This window comes from Denticeps clupeoides, chromosome 1 (assembly GCF_900700375.1).
Source record: "Denticeps clupeoides chromosome 1, fDenClu1.1, whole genome shotgun sequence".
Lineage (NCBI taxonomy): Eukaryota > Metazoa > Chordata > Actinopteri > Clupeiformes > Denticipitidae > Denticeps > Denticeps clupeoides.
Genome location: NC_041707.1, coordinates 13,807,007 through 13,819,358, shown reverse-complemented (window position 1 = coordinate 13,819,358; position 12,352 = coordinate 13,807,007). Strand labels below are relative to the sequence as shown.

General features: G+C 41.5%; 1 pseudogene; it reads right to left on the bottom strand.

Annotated features, from left to right (window-relative positions):
* Positions 1 to 3,491: 3,491 nt before the first annotated feature.
* Positions 3,492 to 3,643, bottom strand: LOC114802731 (uncharacterized; annotated as a pseudogene).
* Positions 3,644 to 12,352: the final 8,709 nt, after the last annotated feature.

Genomic DNA, 12,352 nt, shown 5'->3' with positions numbered 1-12,352 from the left:
TGGAATATCTACATTAGAGTTTAAGACAGGGTTAAGGATGTGCTGTTGTGTATTCAAAGGTATTCAAGGTATTCAAAAAGAAATTTATGGAGATGTTAACAGGAAGATGCAGCATTCTATACTTAAAAATTAACAGAGCTGTAACATAAGCCACAATGGATTGTGTGTTATAAACATTATTCCTGTGGGGCTGATGCAGCTCTGGTCAAGCTGAATTTTTTTAAGTATACAAGAGAATGAGTTTTATGAATGCACCCAGGCATCAATCCATTTCCCATAGTGCGATGATAAAATCATTTGAATGTCATTTTTTTATTTGCTACATCACTCCATCCTTATAACATTCCCCTGCCGTGTTATGCCTCCACATTGACCTTTGGGTTTTATGGGTTTCTTCCTCCACAGCAACACGACAGTCTGGCCTTTTTTACTGTTGCCTTGTTTCTATGATGAGATTACTCATTCATTTCCTATGCTGTGCACCAGACCAGACACAACAGATCTTCCCAACACTGAATACAGATATTATGGTGACAGGTACAAATACAAAAATTGTAATGAGGAGCCAAAATGCAGATGCATATAGAGCATTTGCCTCCGCAGTGCACCTCAGTTTCATGGCTTCTGGGTTCACCACAGGATGCTTTACAGACACAAAGAACACTCATCTTGAATGAGATATGAACAAAAATACATACTGTGAGTCACATTCTAATAATGATACCAAACTAAGGTGGGAATGCACTGACTATGCCATAATAAGCCTGCAGCAATATCCATGTGAAACTCTCTCAGCATGCCTTTTTTATTATGTTATATTCTTAATAGGCATTCTGTAGTTATAATAATAATTTCAGCCAATCAAATTGAAGCAAGCAATGCTTGACTGACCTGGTTGGCCAGGTTGAACTTGCTTTGCTTTGCAAAAAACAAATCAAAAGACAAGAAAATGAAAGTTATTATTCTTCTATATGGTGAGCCAAAACTCAGAGGCATGTTTTAGCCCATGTACAGCTAGAGTGCATCTGTCGATATGTTGCAGTTACCTTCCCTGTTACTAATAAAATAAGTTTGCAGTATTTGGAGCAGCTTGTGCTGTTTTGCATTCCACAGGTATCTTATAAATGTTACGAATGTGAAGTATTACCACAGCAACACTGCTCATTTGTTCAGGATTGTGAAAGCAAGCAATTATGACATCCGGTATGTGGAGATTTAATATCTATATGATTGCCATGGCAGGGCAATATGATCTCCATACCAAGATGACTGGCTTTCTTTTTAATTTGTCTCATGAAAATAACTCAAAGTCTTCATTATTTTTTTTATCAACACTGAGCACCGTCTTTTTCATTCTATATTTGCATTTGTAATACATATTTACTCGGTCACATAACTAGTTTCTAATCAAGGTTGCATTTTCTGTCCCGAAACTCAATGTAACACAATGTAACACCAATTCAATCACACTTCTGTAAAATCAAACTGTTCACTTAGGAAGCAACACTGATTGGCAATCAATTTCACATGCTGTTGTGCAAATGGAATAGACAACAGATGGTTGTCTGGGACAGTGGTGGCCTAGCGGTTAAGGAAGTGGCCCTGTAATCAGAAGGTTGCCGGTTCGAATCCCGGGCGCCTGTCATGGCTGCTCACTGCTCACTCAGGGTGATGGGTTAAATGCAGAGTGCACCATGTGCTGTGCTGCTGTGTATCACAAGTGACAATCACTTCACTTTTAAGGTGGACATTATAGATAAAGACATCCCCAATAAAGGCGTGGTTCCGCAGGTGGTGACCACAGGAGCAAAGGGAGCACTGCCAGAACCCTGCTAAATTACCTCCATCAGGCCACAAATGTGCATGTGTCTGCTTAATTGGTTAGGAATTGACTCCTCTAGGGTGGGATGAGTGCCCAATGTCCCCCGTTTGAGGTTTTGGCATTTGCCAGAGAACACCAACATGGGCAAATACACCATTGGCATCCAGTGCTCAGCACAAATGAAAGCAGGTTCACACTGAGCACATATGACAGAGACAGAGTCTGGAGATGCCGTGGAGAATGTACTGCGGCCCGCAACATCCTCCAGCAGTAATAGTGTGGGTGGCATGTCTCCATGTGCTTGCCTGACTGCCATTAGGTACCGAGATGAGATCCTCAGATTCATTATATCAAAGTTGTAACAGCCTGTAGTGTTTTTTTTTCTTTTTAGGCATACCCAGAATGTTTTATAGCTTTAAATACTCAAACTGAATTATTTAGTACTTGTGTACAGTCCATTGGAATGATTGTTTATCAATGCAGAGGCAAGTAGCATTTTATGGCTTCTATTAATACATACTTTAGTAACATCATTGCATTCACATTACACAGATTTCCCAGAAATTATGGGTAAAAACATAATTGGTATAATTGCATTTAGTTAATTTATTACATCCTGGTGAGCATTTAAAGTTCATTCCTGAGACTACCCAGTACAGGGTATTACACTTCACAGGATATTAGCTGGATATTAAAAATCATTTTAAGAGCAAAAACTGCCAAAAAAGATTTGCCAGGTTTAATTGGTGTTTATATCTCTTGGTTCCCCTAAACCCAAGAATTTGCCTTTGCTTCCCTCTCTCCTCATTACCCATGGAAATGGCTCTTTGGGATTTGTGCTTAGGGGTGAATCATGACTGTGCATTCGCACAAAGTGGAGCTCATCTGTATGGACAAAAAAACAACACATTTCCTCCATGAGAGAGATAAAGACCAAGTTAATCTGGGCGAGAAAGAATCATTGTAGTGCTGGAGGTGATGCACAGATGTGCATCTGAGCCTAAGATTAGGTAGATTTAAAGCCTGAATGTGCACTTAGATAGAAAATGGCAGTGGCTGTGGTTAGCCATAGGTTGTCGAGGCACTTATGGCTTGTATGTTATATTGTATGTCAGTAAATCAGAAAAGTTCTACCACTTTAGGTTACAGTCACTATAAAAGTATTCAGGATCTTATTATCCTTTTGGGATTTTTCCAAACATGAATGGTACCATAAAACTTATTTTCCCCTCACACACACACACCGTGAGGGCCCTATTTTCAAAGCACAAAAGACGATGCTGTCTTGATCCTTCTTTGTTTACCTATAGTTTCTTTTTTGTTTTTTACAGTTCCCGTCAGCAGACATTACAAACACAGGCTCTGTTATAATTACAGTATTTTGGGACCACATTATCAGATTGGTTTGTCAAAGCCAATTTTCATATACTGTAGTGAAAGTGAAGTGATTGTCTTTGTAAAACACTGCAGCACACAACGAAATGTGTCCTCTTTCAACCCATCACCCTTAGTGGGCAGCCATGACAGGCACCTGGGGAGCAGTGTGTGGGGACGGTGCTTTGCTCAGTGGCACCTCAGTGGCACCTTGGCGGATTGAGATTTCAACTGGTAACCTTCTGATTACAGGGCCGCTTCCTAAATCACTAGGCCACCACTGCCCCAGAGAGAATGAGGGCAGTCCCCCACTACCAGAAATTATGCAGTCCAGATTCCCACATTTGGGGAATTCACAGGGGTCAGCACAGCCGGAGTGCAATGGCTGAGCCTTGCTCTGGATGAACCGCCTTCTTGGACACGGTATCTCCCCTGCCAGGTAAGTATTACGTGATGGGTTAAACTCATCCAATGTACTGTGACTTAAAAACATACCATTAAGTGTGCAGTCAGTGTATAGGTATGTTGCAGCATCTGATCCATGGGTCAGTGTCCAAATGGTCACCCAGTGATTATCTGCTCAGAGACTATATGGAGCGCAGGAATCAGTTGATTCAGTCGAAGTGAGCTTTATGCTTTACACACTCTTTTGTTTTGGCCTGCTGACAGGCCATTTGTCATTTAAGTAACTCTTCTCACCAAAGGCCAAGTGAAAAGACATTTGGTTTGCTTAGTGTTTTCATTACCCAGTCCATATATCAGTGTTTATTTTTATATTTTATCCACTGTCCTCAAATGGATTTTTGAAAAGGTTTTTGAAATGAATTGAGACCATTTTTTACATGCTGTTTGCTTTGTATGCATGTAATGTCGTTTTAAACTGTATATTAAACATATCATAATAAATTTATGCTAAGACCAGGATGTCACTGGCACCATGCCATACCATGAGAACCTTGTCCGTGGAGTGGGAATGTTGCCGAAGAGAGGTTATGGTATGATAATTCCACCTACCAAAGCCTAGTTAAAAAAATAACACATGATAAACACATGTATGTGCAATGTATTTTATGATTTTTTTGTATGTCCCTAACAAATATGGAAGTGGGGAAGAAAAGCAGCAGCAGTTGTACATAATGTGAACAAAATGGAATTAAAAATTGCTGCAATTTGGCACAGATCACTGTACCTCCAGGATCCATTGTGATTATTAATTTCTAAGGTCAGCCATGCTGCTGAGCCAAGTGGCTTGAATAGATGATTAAATGTAGTCTCAGTTTTTGAAAATCCCTTGGTTTGTATAAAACAACATGGGCTAGTTATGCTCCTAGTGAGACAACATATAGCTGCAAGGTAACAAATGCTCAGTTGCAAGAATAATTTGCCATGAAAAATTCCTTAAATGGGGTAAAAACCGCTCTGTGTAAAATAACACAGCACTTAATATTTCCCATTTAAAAAATGTGAAAGAGCCTGGGCATACTTCTGTGTTAAAGTGTTTCCACTATTTGCCACTGTACGAGACATGCCATTACAATATAAATCTCAGCTCCAGCTGTATTTGCCACAAGGAACTGTGGGAGCAAGATTGACAGACATTTCTCAAGTGGAAAAAAAGCAGAGCAGAGGCTCACCCCATATGCTTTACTGCCCTGGCAGCTCTTGCAGAAGGTTGATTGGCAGTCTATATGTGTCACAGAAACCCAGGGTTGAGCTGCACTATGATAATGTGACTGCGCCACCATCTGGGAAGAGAGCAGTAGTTTATTTTGTGGTTTATTTTTCCCCTTTGAGTAGTTTCAGTCATTGAGTAGCAATAGGGTATTCTCACTAAGGTTTTACACCGGGTCAAAAAATTGAGCCTGATTAAATTAATTTCGGTTTTCACACTGTGAGCAGAAGTCTTGTTTTGTCGAAAAAGTAAAATCTCATTTTTCCTCTTTAGAAAATAACTTTTTATATGAGGTTAAGCAATTCTTTCACCGTACTTTTGTCACAAATTATTAAATAAATTTAACAGAGAAGCAGTAGCAGCAGCTAAAAAGGCTCACCACATTATACCTCCAACTCAGAGCTTAATTTAGGAAGCACTGTAGTCACTGTTATAATCTGTGACACACTGAGATAGCAGTGGATTTGAGACCCCAAATTATCATTAGAAATATTTCCTGTCACAGGGGTAACTGCGATTGGCACATTTGGACAACAATGGGGATTTACTTTTAACAAAGACACGTCATGGCTTCCGTGCAACCGGCGTGACCTCAGGGGGTTGCACGACCCTAACCTGAACTGCCGAACCGGAAGGAGATTGAACCCTGCACACCAACTGAAATAAATGGGCCAGTGACGATTCCCATCACATTGTTGTAAGCCATTCCTGAATAGATTACTTTGTCCCCAACCCGCTTTGGATGACCCTTGCCTATTCCTGTCTGATCCCAATGATCACTGACCTTCGTGCTCCTTACAATGTTGCAGCTATCTTCTCCTAGGATGACTCACACTCTCCTGGTACGACCCGTTTCTGCTTGTCTCCTCTTCAGCCTCTGGCCCCTCATGCCCGCTGCTCCATGGGAGAAGAGCGCTTGTCTTTGGTAATGAAGAGAACATCAGGACTTTGTCCAGGCGCCCTCCCTCACGCTCTCCGCAGTGGCCAGCCCAGAGACTCCAACTTGTTTCATCGGACCCCGCAGGTTCTGCTTCATGACAGGAAGAGTTTGCCACCACTCAACGCAGCGGAACAGGCTGCCGTATTCATTCAGCTGCTAGCCACAACTGCGCACCTTCCCGCAGCAGCCAGAGATGAAGCAGCAACAGCAGCAAACCATGCTACAGCACCAATCGGATGTCCTCCAACAGCAGCAACAGACTATCTTGCAACTGGAAGGCACCACTGAGAGACCAGACATATCGACAAACCAGCGGCATCCCCTACAGCACACCTGGGATCTGATCCATCGAGCCCTGGACCACACAGAGGAATACATGAAGAGGCAGGCAGGCCAGGGGACTCCCCATGCCTTCCTGTAAACAAGAACCCTCGATACATATGGCTCTTCAGGGTCCAATGTCGTGTCAACCACATTTTGTATCAGTTATCCCTGATACCCACACGTTCTTGTCCCCCTGCCCGCCTTGTCTAGTGGAAGGCTCCCTCATATTCACCATTCATAAGCTCCTTGATGGCTGCCTGCAGGGGCATGGTTTGCAATACCTACTTCAAGGGTTATGGTAGGGTTACGGTCCCCAGGAGCAGTCCTGAGTTTAATGGAGTCGAATTCCATATTTTTCTGATGACATCTGTTTTACAGCGAGCCAAGCCTAAGTGTTGTGTATGCAGAATTGCAGAATTTAACATATCAACAAGGTGTTAAGAAGACAATGTGAGTGAATGTCCTTGCCTCCTGTCTCCTTTTCCAACACAAACAAGCAATGATGCTGGGACAGCGTTTTTTTAATTCAATTATTTTATTGCAAACTAAATTATTTATGTGTCTTAGGCCCTATTTAGGCCCTTATTGCAAAAAGCCAAAATCACAATTCACATTCATGTAAATTTGTTAAAAACAAATCAGAACAGCTCATCACCTAGCCTTTAAACAGCAGCAGGGAGATTGCCTTTGAAAGTGGATTGGTTTCAAGCCAAGGAAATTGACCTGCTGAACTGAAAATACACAAGAACATCATGCCCAAGACAACCACTATTTCACTTAATAATAAGAGTGAACCATATATAGTATGCATATAATTAATGTAAATTAGGGGATAAATGAAATCCTAGAATTAGGTCCTTCTTGCTGTTGATTGAGCAGAAAAAGCCAACTGAATACAATATGCTGTGTATGGGGTGTCCATTATGCAAGAACTTAAACAATTGAAATAAAGCTCTCAACACTTGCATTAATTGTTTGTTTATTTGGAGTGAAGTAATTTAATTCCAATTGCTCATTAATGTAAGGGACAATTATTTAATTCTGACTCAATTTTAAAGGTCAGTACAACACATATAAATATTCCAGTACTGTACAACAGACTGGCTGGCGGCTGAGGGAACGTATTTACATTTCAATATAAATCAATTCATGTTTTCCCTAATGACTTGCTGCCATGCTTACACCTATTCATTGTATTTACTAAAAGCAACTTTCCAATTTCCCAAGCTGCTCTGTTTTACTCCCACAGACCAAAAGGCATGCAGATTAAATTGGCCTTGGTCCTATGGTGTGAATTAAAAAAAATTCAAACTAAACTGACAGTAAAAAAAAATAATTAGCATTTACCAAAGAGATCATCCGAGGGGACAACATGGACACTGTGACAACGCAAATCATGTTACACACAAAGTTATTGCTATACCAACTGGCAATCAGCACAAAACTGAAGAGAAACCACACATTGTTTATTTATTTATTTCAGATCCTGATCCGCCAAGGTGCTAAGGAGGTGACACTGAGCAAAGCGCCGTCCTCACACACTGCTCCCCAGGCGCCTGTCATGGCTGCTGACACATTTTGTTGTGTGAACCGCATGCTGCGCTGCAGTGTTTCACACTGACAATTCGCTTTCACCTAAAGTGTTCCTTCAGTTTCTCTATTTTCCAACAACAGTCCCATGGCATGCAGGGCAGAATCTATATTGCATGTTATTTGGTTCAAAATGTTTATCTCTCTCAAACAGAAAAATAAAACACATTATGTAAAAGAAAATATAATAATCGACACAAAATGTACTATTAATATGTTATCAACAGACAATTCAGATAATAATATCAACAAATAACACGTATAGTTTATGTTTTTTCTGATCAATCCAGTTTTGACCAAAACTTAACAATGCAGATAACTAACTCAAGTAGTGTCATTTTATAATCTGTTTTATGATGTTGGTAACATAAAACTGAAGGCACTGTCTCAGCTGACAAACTGAAAGAGGCTGCCATGTACAGTGACTTCACTAACCTGGAGTAGTACACAGAATCTGTGACTTGCTACATCAACAAGCATGCATAAAACGTGATACTGTCACCAAGAAAGTCACCAAGAGAGACAACCAAATGCCCTGGCTGACAAGTTAAGCATTTGCAGCTCTCAGATCAGGAGACAAAGCTGCCCTCAGCCATTATTAGGTGGTGTCAGCACATCTAACTCCACCTTACTGAGCGCTGAAGCTCCACAGGGCTGCTGACTCACAATTGCACAGCCACACCTAGACCAAGTAGATGATTGGTGACTTCAAGAGAACCCATCCTGACCACATCCCACTCATATGTGTATATGAAACATAGTAAAAAGAAAAAAAAAAAGCACTCAGGGCACCTAATTAATGACACACCACAAACCACAAATTCACAGGTTCAAACCCCACTTACTAACCCTGAGTGTCTCCAAGGGAACTGTCCCTGTATCAACTGATTCCATAAGATTCCACTACTACTACTAATGGCATCTGCTAAATGCCATAAATGTAAATGACATAACCCATAACAACCTTACCTCTACAGCCAAGAAAACCGAGAAAAGAAGGCACTGCCTCCTTCCATCTCAGCAAGTTTTACAATGCCACCATACACAGTGATCTGACAATCTGCTTTACAGGTCTGGTGCAGCAGCTCCACAGTGGTTGAATGCAAACATCTGTAACACAGTTCAAGACCCTGGTAAATGCTGTAAATGTACCCTGCCATCCCTCTCCTGCTCTTTAATCACTCCACCTCACACAGCAGCATCAGATACAAATTCCACAGGAATCAGAGAATTCCTTCACCAAGGCTCTATGGCCCCTCGGCATGCTTCAGGAAGAAAGTAAATGGACTGTAAACAATATGTATTAATATGTATGCGCTGATAGCCCTAAAACATCATAGTATTTAGCATTTTATATATCCACAGCACATCACTTTTTCAACATTTTTTATGTTACAGCTTTATCCCAAAATGAATCAAAATTGAGCTCAGGTGCCTCCTGATTCCCCTTATCATTCTTGGGATGTTTCTGCATCTTAATTGGAGTCAACCTGTGGACAAAACAGTTGATTGGACCTCTTTGGACCACAGATTGGTCCACATACCGTCTATATAAGATCCCACAGTTGACAGTTCATATCAGAGCACAAACCAAGCATGAAGTCAAAGGAATTGTCTGTAGACCTCCGAGACAGGATTGTCTCGAGGCACAAATCTGTGGCCTTTTTTTTCCACAGGTGGACTCCAATTAAGTTGCAGAAACATCTCGAATATGACCAGAGGAACCAGGAGCCACTTTTTTTCTACTGCTGTCCAAAGACATGAACAGTTTTGTGTAGATTTGAGGATTGTCTGTCGGCGTGAGTGTGTTTGCGTCTCAATGACCTGTGCCTAATAACCCGGGAAAGGCTGGATGGATCCCGTTGTGGATGGATTGGTTATGGATTTTATTTGAAAATAAAGTCTTTTTAAAAAAGCTTGGATATTCCCTATTGCGTCATGATAATCAAAGTTTCAGTTCCACTTGAATTTTGTACTACTTTCAAAAAGCACAAAATAATCCTCTTTGGATCTAAAAGTTTGAGAATACTTTTATGAGCGCACAAGTGTTTTTATGAAGCATGACATTGTCTCAAAAGTAGACTGGAGCTTTTGTGAGGGTTATTAAAACTACTGTAACACAGTGGATACAGCTGCAAGTGGAATGTAACTTCATCCTTCAAGCAATGACTATTCCCACAGATCGCACAGACCAAAATGTCACAAGGTGACCCAGTCAGAGATAACAGAGGTAAGGAAAAAAAAAATTACTTTTTCCCTTTCTAGATTGCTGCTCTGTCCTTGTTCAGAGCTGACGTAAATTCATCACCATAATGAAGGAAGTTGCAGGCATGACGTGGGGAATATATTTTTGTGTCTCACTTGTGTGCCTTAACATAATTGTTGTTGTGCCTACGCACCACAGAAGCTTTCAAGTCTCAGTGCAAATTTCATAATGATGCACATTACAAAAAAGGCAACTGGTCACAGTGGAGACAGTAAGAGAAGTCTCTCTCTCTCTCTCTCTCTCTCTCTCTCAGCTTCTCAGAAATAAAACATTTTTATTTTTAATGGACAGCAGACATAACAACCCAGCCACTGGGGATGCATATGACAGAATGTTTCTTGGTGCCAGTCCCAAGCCCAGTAAAATGGGAAGGGCTGTGTCAAGAAGGGCATTCAGTGTAAAAGGGTGACCCCTAAAGGGAGCAGACATAACAATAAATATGACTATTAGTATCGGTGATATTTGAATGTTTAATATTATTGTGATTAGCTTTGTATTACAATGTACAGTTGTAATCATAGCTCTGAACAGCTCTAAAATTGGGAACCCAAGTTGCAGCAGATGAAATTTTAGGACGTCTGTAGAACGTCTGCCCCACAGATCCATGTTCAAGGTTCCATGTATGGACGTCCCCCGACGCCGCCGTCTCGTCCGGATTCCAGCGACGCACCTGCGGTAATCGCCAGTTCCCCGCCATGATCCACAACATGTTTTTATCGGTTCCCCAAGCGTGACAGATTCTCGGCGGCCTACGAAAGCTACTGTGGGGTCGAGAGGATCTGTCACGCTATCCATGCTCCCCCTGGCGACTCTGGAGGCAGGGGAGTACCGACGAATCCGTGCGACCGGACCTCGATGGCCTACGAAAGCTACCGTGGGGTCGAGGAGGCCGGTCGCGCAGTTCAGGTGCTCCCGGCGTTAACCGAGACGAGGGAGGCGGCAAACTTTCCAGCGGGGCGTACCGGAGACTGACCGGAGTGACGGTACCTGTGGACTGCGGACAGGATGCCGTTCCCCCACGGACGAGCCTTTTTTTGGCCCGGGCCTGTGCAGGACAACCGGCACTCGTCCATATGGACTTCCTCCCCCCTTTCATGGACCGTTTTGTGGGGCACTCCCAGGTGGTAGTGCCTTTGAGGGGACAGTACTGTCATGATCCGGACCGGCGGGGGTTACTCCGGATCTGGAGTCCGGACCGGAGTTTCATGTTCGTCTTGTGTAATGTTCCCTGATCGTGTTCACCTGGTGTATATTTATATAATTGTATGAAACTATCCTGTTCATGTCTGTTCGCGGTCGGGTCACTGTGTGTGTTACTGTTCCCTTGTCTTGTGTAGTTTTAATTAAACCCCTGTCGTGTGAAGTCGTGCGAATGCATCCTCCTTCATCGCCATGTCCAGCCAACCCGTGACAGTTATTAAAATAAATGTTTGCTGTTTTTCATAGATTTTTTTAATGTTTCATTCATTGAAATGAGAGTGCAGTTTACTGATGAACCGCACATATCCGATTCAGTCAGGACCCACAGGTGGCTGTCCGGGTGGGAAGACTGAAGATGGACCATTGGTGCTTGGTGTTGACTACTATGTTTAAATAAAAATTTGCATGTTTAAATTTGTCTTTATTTGATAAATTAACAACACTAAAATATACTTAACAAAAATAAAAAATTTGGCTCTCAAATATTTACCGTAATTTGTATTGGACAAATGGGATCCCAGACATGGGATACTCTTCACTTTTTTCAAGATTATTCCTCTCCAATTTATTAATTTATTTATTCATTTCTAATATATTAATTCATTTCTGTCATAGCTGCATGCTGTGGGTATTGCACACAAATGAAGGGTTTATTACATCATACAGAACACACATCAGAACAGGTCTTACAGATTTAGGACCCGACAGGGAAGTGATACAAGAGGCCGACATTTAAACACTTACAACAATCAGGATGACTATGAACAAATCACAACGAATCAGAGTGCCCCCTCTGAAGTCAGTCCATGACAAATTCAAGTAATGCTAGAAAAAGTATTCTTTACCTCGGTCGGTTCCACTTCCTAAAATTACGTTTGGCTTTTATCCACCGGATTTATCAACAAGGACATGTGCTGTGCACGGATTTCGCAAGTAGACCCATTTTACAAATCACACCTGAAACTTGGCATACATATTTCTGCGATTTGTACACCAAAATCTACACTCATATTGATAAATGAGGCCCACTGTGTATGTGAGTGTGTGAATCCAATAATTGTGGAAATGAAAAACATTCCACCATTCTGCTTACATTATAGTGAAATTGATTTACAATCTATGGAAAGAATGCAATTACAAAGGATTATTTTTTAAGTTAATGTT